The sequence below is a fragment of the Cebus imitator genome, unplaced genomic scaffold, assembly GCF_001604975.1.
Source record: "Cebus imitator isolate Cc_AM_T3 unplaced genomic scaffold, Cebus_imitator-1.0 Scaffold538, whole genome shotgun sequence".
Lineage (NCBI taxonomy): Eukaryota > Metazoa > Chordata > Mammalia > Primates > Cebidae > Cebus > Cebus imitator.
This window is the reverse complement of record NW_016107853.1, coordinates 1,361,085-1,367,924: the sequence shown is the minus strand read 5'-3', so window position 1 is coordinate 1,367,924 and position 6,840 is coordinate 1,361,085. Positions and strand designations below refer to the sequence as shown.

Sequence of the window (6,840 nt, the reverse complement as noted above, 5' to 3'; positions counted from 1 at the left end):
AAAAAAAAAAAGGAAAGTGGCCATCCAGTTTCCAACAGAAGTACCTGCTGTGTTAGGGGAGACTATTTTCCTTTCTTTGAACCAACTTTTTAAACCTCAGAACTCCTGGGACTTTAGAAAGCAAGGAGGAACGTACTTTTTTTCCCCATTAGCGAGGATAAAAGTGGAAGGAGGTGGCTAGACTGGCCCTCCGATTGCTGGGAATGGCCAAGCTGGACCTAGTTGCAGGGGCCTCTGGCCTTTGTCAGCTCTCATGGCCTGATGACCCAGCAGTATTTGGAGGGAGAGCTGTGCTGGATGGGGCAGTAGAAAGGAGCTGGGGTGGCATTCTTGTTCTGCCCTTCCTGCGTCTATGACCTTTAACTTCTTTCAATGTCCTTATCTGTGAAGTTGGGAATTAAAAATGTCTGCTCCAAGCTGGGTGCTGTGGCTCACACCTGTAATCCCAGCATTTTGGGAGGTCAAAGCAGGAGGATCACTTGAGGCCAGGAATTCAAGACCAGCCTGGACAGCATAGCAAGACCTTCTCTCTACAAATAATTTTTTAGAAATTAGCCAGGCATGATGGTGCATGCCTGTAGTCCCAGCTACTCAGAAGGCTGAAGCTGGAGGATCACTTGAGGCAAGGATTTGAAGGCAGCAGTGTGCTGTCATCCTGCCTGTGAATAGCCACTGCTCTCTAGCCTGGGCAACATAGGAAGATCCTGTCTCTTAAAAAAAAAAAATTGGGGCCGGAGGAGGTGGCTCACATCTGTAATCCCAGCACTTTCGGAGGCTGAGGTGGGTGGATCACCTGAGGTCAGGAGTTCAAGACCAGCCTGGTCAACATGGTGAAACCCTGTCTCTACTAAAAATACAAAAAATTAGCGGGCATGGTGGTGCAGCACCTGTAATCCCAGCTACTCAAGAAACTGAGGCAGGAGAATCACTTGAACCTGGTAGATGGAGGTTGCAGTGAGCTGAGATCGTGCCACTGCACTCCAGCCTGGGCAACAAAAATGAAACTCCGTCTCAAAGAAATAAAACAAAACAAAACAGAAATTAGCCAGGCATGGTGTCTGGTGCATGTAATCCCAGCTGCTTGGGAGGCTGAGGCAGGAGAATCGCTTGAACCCGGGAGGCAGAGGTTGCAGTGAGCCAAGATCACACCACTGCACTCCAGCCTGGGCAACAAGAGCGAAACTTTGTCTCAAAAAAAGAAAAAAAAAAAAAAAAGCATGGGCTTGGTGGCTCACACTTCTAATCCCAGCACTTTGGGAGGCCAAGGCAGGTAGATCACAAGGTCAGGAGTGAGTTCGAGACCAGCCTGGCCAACATGGTAAAACCCCATCTCTACTAAAAATACAAAAATTACCGGGGATGGTGGCACATGCCTGTAATCCTAGCTACTCAGGAGGCTGAGGCAGGAGAATTGCTTGAACCCAGGACGCAGAGGTTGCGGTGAGCTGAGATCGTGCACTCCAGCCTGGGGACAGAGTGAGACTGTCTCAGAAAAAAAAAAAAATCCATGCTGTGTCTAATCAGTGGACTCATTCTGGGGTGAGGAAAGTGTGTTAGAGAAAATTACAGGCTCAAATATGATACTAATATGTGATTCTCTTGTAAAGTCCTGACAAGCCTCAGTCTTAATTTCTGGCTCTCTGGTTCTCCTGCTTTTCTAGTAGAAGCCTGACTGATTAAGGATCTCCTATGAAGTTTGTTACTGAGACAAAGGTATCTCTTATCCAATCAAGTAGGAGTAGAATTGATAGCAAAATACAGGATTTATAGACTTTGAGTTTGTGGTAGAAAAGATACTAAAACAGAATATGCTTAACTCTCAGGTAGCCAAATACATTAGTTAACTGGGTGCAGAACATAGACACTGAATTTCATAAGGAAACTAGCAGTGGAATGTTAACACTGACTCCAAAACCAGTCATTTGGGTGATAAGAAGCTACACAGAAATGGTATTAGAAATCTTGAAGTATACAGAAATGCTAATGGCATTGAGCTCTCCATCGGAAGCGAGTAGCCCTTCCTTTAGGAAGCCCCTGCGTGTTGAGAGCAGCAGTCAGGCTGCTTTGAGGAAGGAGCACTGACAATGGCCCTTCACTGGGGGCCAACCCAAGGGGAGCCCTAGACTCTTAGCAGAACCTCTGCAGACGTTATGGCCTCGATGAGCACACGCCCGCCCCACTACCCCTCAGAGTTGCCTGTTCCTGGTTGAGCAATAAATAGACCACGTTATCCTGCTGCAGGGGTCTATTTATTAAAGCAAGTCCTGCTCAGGCCTTAGATGTAGAAGAATTCTTTTTAAATAATGTTTTTTAGTAGCTTTATTGAGATATATTTACATACCTTACATTTTACCCATTTAAAGTATAGAGTTCATTGGCTTTTAGTGTATTTACAAAGTTGTGCAACTGTGTGATAACTTTATTTTTTTGAGACGGAGTCTCAGTCGCCCAGGCTAAGGTGCAGTGGTGTGATCTTGGCTCACTACAACCTCCTACTCCCGAGTTCAAGCGATTATCCTGCCTCAGCCTCTCGAGTAGCGGAATTATGGGTGTGCATCACCACACCTGGCTAGTATTTGTATTTTTAGTAGAGATGGTGTTTCACCGTGTTGGTCAGGCTGATCTCAAACTCCTGACCTCAAGTAATCCACCCACCTCAGCCTCCCAAAGTGCTGGGATTACAGGCGTGAGCCACCACACCTGGCCAGTTATGTGATAACTTTTAAAAGTATAAGTCTAGTATATGGTTGCTGTACATAATTAGTAAAATGCAGAAAGCTACAATGAATCTTTGAATTAATTTTGTGCCTGTATTTGTTTGTTTTGTTTTGTTTTTGAGGCAGAGTCTTACTCTGTCACTGGGCTGGAGTGCAATGGGGCCATCTCAGCTCACTGCAACCTCTGCTTCCTGGGTTCAGGCACTTCCCATGCCTCAGTCTCCCGAGTAGCTGGGATTATAGGCATGTGCCAGTACACCTGGCTAACTTTTGTATTTTTAGTAGAAATGGGGTTTTACCATGGTTAGCTGGTCCCTAACTCCTAACCTTAGGTGAACCACCCACCTTGACCTCCCAAAGTGCTGGGATTGCAGGCATAAGCCACCATGCCTGGCAAAATATCTAATTTTTAATTTATTTTCATTAAATTATGATTTGGGTTTTAATCATGGTAGTCGTCTTCCTCATGTATACAATATGGAAAAATATCTATTAAAGTAGAGATAGGCTGGGTGCAGCGGCTCACACCTGTAATCCCAGTACTTTGGGAGGCCGAGGTGGGTGGATCACCTGAGGTCAAGAGTTTGAGACTAGCCTGGACAACATGGTGAAACCCATCTCTACTAAAAATACAAAAATTAGGTGGGCATGGTGGCAGGCACCCGTAATCCCAGCTACTCAGTAGGCTGAGGCAGGAGAATCACTTGAACCTGGGAGGCGGAGTTTGTGGTGAGCCCAGATCGTGCCACTGGACCTCTAACCTGGGTAACAGAGTAAGACTTTCTGTCAGAAAAGAAAGGAAATAAATGGCCTCTTCACTACCTCACATTGACAAACAAGTACAGCTTTTTTTTTTTTTTTTTTTTAATTTTTGTTTAAGGTTTGGGTATACATGTGCAGGTTTGTTATATAGGTAAACTATGTCACAGTTTACCAATATAACTGTTTGTTGTACAGATTATTTTGTCACCCAGGTACTAAGCTTAGTATTCAATAGTTATTTTTTCTGCTCCTTTCTCTTTTCCCACCCTCTACCCTCATGTAGGCCCCATTGTCTGTTCCTCTCTTCTTTTTTTTTTGAGACGAACTCTCGCTCTGTTGCCTAGGGTTGAGTGCAGTGGTGCAATATCCACTCACTGCGAACTCTGCCTCCCAGATTCAAGCAATTCTTTTGCCTCGGCCTCCCAGGTAGCTGGGACTACAGGTGTGCACCACCACACCTGGCTAATTTTTTGTATTTTTGATAGACATGGGGTTTCACCATGTTGACCAGGCTGGTCTCGAACTCTTGACCTTGGGTGATTTGCCCGTCTTGGCCTCCCAAAGTGCTGGGATTACAGGCCTGAGCCTGTTGTTCCCTTCTTTGTGTCCATGAGTTCTCATCATTTAGCTCCTACTTATAAGTGCAGTATTTGGTTTTCTGTTCCAAATACCACACTTATTACTTTGCTAAGGATGATGGTTCTATCCATGTTCACACAAAAGACATGATCTCACTCCATTTTATGGCTGCATAGTATTCGATGGTGTGTATGTACCAAGTTTTCTTTATCCAGCCTGTTACTGATGGGCATTTAGGTTGATCCATGTTTTCTATTGTGAATAGTGCTATAGTGAACATTTGCATGCATATGTCTTTATAGTAGAATGAGTTATATTCCTCTGGGTATATACCCAATAATGTGATTTCTGGGTGGAATGGTAGTTCTGTTTTTAGCTCTTTGAGGAATCACCATATTGTAAAACAGAGCTTTGTTTTCATGCCTTCTAGAAATGAAATTCCAGAAATGTAAAGAATTAGTATAAAACAACATTCCTTTTGCACTTCTGAGCCATCCTTCAGTCAAGAGAGGTGACCTTTCCAGGGAATCCAGCAGTTTTCAGGGGGTACCTGAAAGCCCAGCCTTGAGGGGGCCATGGGCAGGTCCCCCCACGCACTCATTCCTTGGGTTTGGAAAGGTTGGAAGCTCCAGCTGAAGTTGTGCTGGACTTGTGCTGAACCAGGGAGACAGGTCACACCTACCAAACTGCCAGAAACAAAAGTGCCAGTTTTTGTCACAGAATGAGATTCCTGTGTGCTCCGGAAGTTCTTATTGACTTACTGGCCAATTGAACGTTAATCCCCCAGAAGACAGGTCTACATGGAAAGTCGTGGTACCCATCACCAGACAGTTTTAGGTGAGCCTGGAATCAGTGAGAGGATTAGTTTGGGGACTTAAATGGCTGGCAACAGCCAGACCCACCATTGGACCCTTACTCTTCCTTTTGCTGCCTCTTACTCGTTTCTTGGTATCTTTGCTTCTGACCTGGTTTTTTCGCCCACTCTATAAATTGCCGCCTATTTGGCTGTAGTAAAGTGCTTAATTTTCTCTTCCTGCTCTGAGAATATTTTATATTCTTTTTGGTGACTTCTGTGCACACTGAATCTCATGTATTAGGTATGTATTTTATTTTGAGGATACCCTGTAGTCACCCTGATAATACTTCCTAAAGTATGTTTACAAAGAAGTCAGCACAGAATTATTCATTAGGAAAACTAGTGGTTTAAACCATAAATGTTTTAATCATATTAGGACCTCCTCCCCACCCCTCCCTTTTTAAAAATGGAGACTGGGTCTCACTATATTGCGCAAGTTGGTCTTGGTCTCCTAGGCTCAAGTGATCCTCCTGCCTTGGCCCCCCAAAGTGCTGGCATTACGTGGGAGCCACCACGCCTGGCCTTGTATTAAAACCTGTTTATCATTTCATTCTGTCCTTTTCAAGGAAGTTCAGAAAAAAGATTAAAGCTTGAAACTCAAAAAAGTAATATAAATACCTTCTAGTTTAAAATCTCAAATTCAAGTGCTGAATTATTTATAACTTTTTTCTTTAGTAGTCTTTCCTAAAACAGATTATAATTAAGTTATACCTTAAAAATTTTGTACCTTAAAAATTTGTTGTACATTTAGGAAAATTTTTCCTCTCTCATTTTTTCACTCTGTGTATTTAAATATTTATGTGAAGGATTCAGCAACAGTGTTAGGAGAGGGGAGTTACGGGTTTGGGGCCGCATTAGATTTGTATTTTGAAGCTCATTGTTAAGGAAACAGATCACCTCCATGGTGTCATCATAAAGCAGGCCTCCTGAGTCGCCTGCGACAGTGGTAATGTTCTGTTTCCTGGGAGCCTTTGCAGCAGTGGCTTATGCTATGGCAGCCTCTCTCAGGAATGTCCTGCACTACATCCAGGCTAGGTTGGCAGATGTGACAAAGCCATCAGAATGAGGTGTTTGATGCAGAATAAGAGGGACTTGCATTAATCTGAAGGAAAACCATGGGCCCTCTGCAGTCCTTGACGTTAGGACTGTTATCTGTGGTTTGCCAGGCCAGTGACTTTCATAACCCTGCTCCCGGCAGACACCAGGGCCTTGGCAAGGTAGGCTGAGGGGTGGGTGATTGGTTCCTTTTTACAAATGCAGAGTAATGGTAGACTTTTTACTGTGTTAACTTTTTGTCTTATTAATCTTTTAAAAATCATTGGTGCCTACTTACTAATGAATGAACAAAGGGCAACTAACAAAGCACCCAAACCAGCTCCTGGCTTCTTGCTTATGTTTTCAACGGCATGTTTTCTAATGGTTGTGATTTTACATTCGGACGTAATTTACATTTTTTCTCATATAAATTGATCTTAGTTCATGTGACAGAATTAAATGTATCCCTATATATCAAAGTATTCTAAGACTGTACCTACAGGGACCATTTCTATAGGTTGTTACTAGAAGTTTCTCTGAACATATAGAACACTGAAAAAAAGTATTTAAAATTTTTTTTATAAAAGGTATTCTAGGCTAGGTGCGGTGGCTCACAGCTGTAATGCTAGCACTTTGGGAGGCCAAGGCAGGTGGATCACCTGAGGTCAGCAGTTCGAGACCAGCCTGGCCAACATGGTGAAACCCTGTCTCTACTAAGAATACAAAAATTAGCTGGGCGAGGTGGCGGCCACGTAATCCCAGCTATTCGGGAGACTGAAGCAGGAGAATCCCTTGCACCTGGGGATGGAAGGGGGTGGGAGGGGGTTGCAGTGAGCCAAGATTATGCCACTGCACTCCAGGCTGGGCGACAGAGGGAGAGTACATCTCAAA

At 43.9% G+C, this 6,840-nt stretch overlaps 1 protein-coding gene across 2 annotated transcripts in view; it reads left to right on the top strand.

Annotated features, from left to right (window-relative positions):
- Positions 1 to 6,840, top strand: part of GID4 (GID complex subunit 4 homolog) — a 33,278-nt gene that overhangs the window by 6,848 nt on the left and 19,590 nt on the right. The gene's annotated exons all lie outside the window — the stretch shown is intronic.